Source organism: Sinocyclocheilus grahami, unplaced genomic scaffold, assembly GCF_001515645.1.
Source record: "Sinocyclocheilus grahami isolate Dianchi unplaced genomic scaffold, SAMN03320097.WGS_v1.1 scaffold289.1, whole genome shotgun sequence".
NCBI classification, from domain to species: domain Eukaryota; kingdom Metazoa; phylum Chordata; class Actinopteri; order Cypriniformes; family Cyprinidae; genus Sinocyclocheilus; species Sinocyclocheilus grahami.
Window position 1 is genome coordinate 74,973 of NW_015505468.1, and position 1,948 is coordinate 76,920.

Consider the following 1,948-nt stretch of genomic DNA (forward strand, 5'->3'; position numbering starts at 1 on the left):
ATCCTGCCGTAAAACCTGTCGTTTGAAGCGGCAACATTTGAATTTGTAAAGAGCGTGTCAGTCAGTCAGCGCGGGCTTTGCTGCTCACGGTCACAGGACTCGCTGTTCGGGATGGAGAAGCAAGCAGATCGCCGAAAAAAGGCTTGGATTTGGGTCTGTTCTTCGCAGTCCTATGGATTCGGAAGATTTGGATTAAAGCGCACTAATAAAATTGTTTCATTTCGTAATTATGTTGAGTTTTTGGTGTATTTTATAGTTCTATTGTCAGTCACAGCATGTCGGAGAAAACACCTTTTGTGGCCCATGACAATCAAAGTAAACATTACATGACAAGTAAAGGTTAAACGATTGCAGAAATTTTATTTATTTTAAGGTTTAAAGTTAATCGTGTTTAACATTATGTAGGCATATTCTTGGAAACTAGCTGGCAGCAGAAATCACACAACACAACGAAATGTTATCATTTCATAAGTAAGAGTAAACAATTTAATAATGCAATTGAAAACAAGGTAATTCATATTACAACTAAAAACTAATAAAATTAGTGCTGCGATTTCAATATTCACAAGGATTCATTTTTAGGTGTCGTCAATACGTATGTTTTGTGCGTTTAAATGCTGAAAATATGTAAGTATTTGTGTTTAGAGGCTGAAAATACGTCAGTATTGTACGTTTTAGTGCCTGTAAAAACGTACGTAAATGTACGTTTTATAGAACCACATTTTACATAAAATACATATGAATTATGAGATCACGTTGGTAATACATATTAAGGGATTCCTGAGAGGATGTCCCTGGTGATAAAGCTACAGGCCCGGCTCCAGAGCCAATAGTATGTTCTTGCACAACCGGAGGCTGCAGTTTCAGGACCGCAGTTCTAGGACCCTATTCTTTTGTAACAGCGCCACCTACCGAATTGGATAATTAAAGATGGACGACACGGACAGCAATCAGAGTGAGTAACTTTACCAATTTTCAATGAAGTTTTATTTTATAACCTTAAAACGATGCAAAGTTTACGTAGCCAACATGAGAACTGCTAAGAAATAATAATGAATTCCCGATTGCTAGTTTTATTGATTATTACGATGTTCTTAATTCGCGGCCATGATTTAATTAAGCTAAACCTTGTTGACCTAATGACTACAATAAGTAAATCTAGCCAGCACATTAATTAAACTTAAAAAGATGATAAAAGCATGTTGATGTGAGATGTGTCAGATTTAGCTATAGCTTACTGTATTAGTGTGAAAACTTGTTTGATTTAACTCATTGTTTTAGCATATTAGTTAAGTATAAATCATCTTTCATAATTAAGCTGGGCTCATTACTTGGTTGCACCACAATATGCTGACCTTAAACTATACAACTTACAACTGATCTTAAACTAGCTCACAACAAAATTAATATTAATCTTACAGGAAACACTCAAAACAACACTCAACCACTCCTAACCTCTCACAAGATGTAGTAAGATACTGTCCAGATCTTAAATAAACAATGTCAAGATAATCAATTATAAATTAAGTGGATTTATTACGGTATTCATTGTGTATTACACGTAATCATACTCTTAAAAGTTATAACCACAAATGCATAAGTATTATAATGTATTATAAATGTTATGATTATTTATGAGATGATACAACATATTATTAAGCTTTTTTATAATGCTTTATGCATTAATTATAATGCCTTAAGAAAACCCTTATAATGTATTATAAATACAGGCTTCATAGAAGTGTTAACGGATTGACAAACAACTGAGGAAAGAAGAGAGAACATTCAGTTTGTGGGGTTTGCTCTTATATACTTAAATTTGGAGTTTGGAGTTGGATGTCAATAACATGATTATTCTGTATGGTTCTCTCTCTCTACAACCCCAACAGTGCATAAGTGTTAAATCAGAAATACAGTGGGCAGAGTTAATATTCTGAACCCAATAATT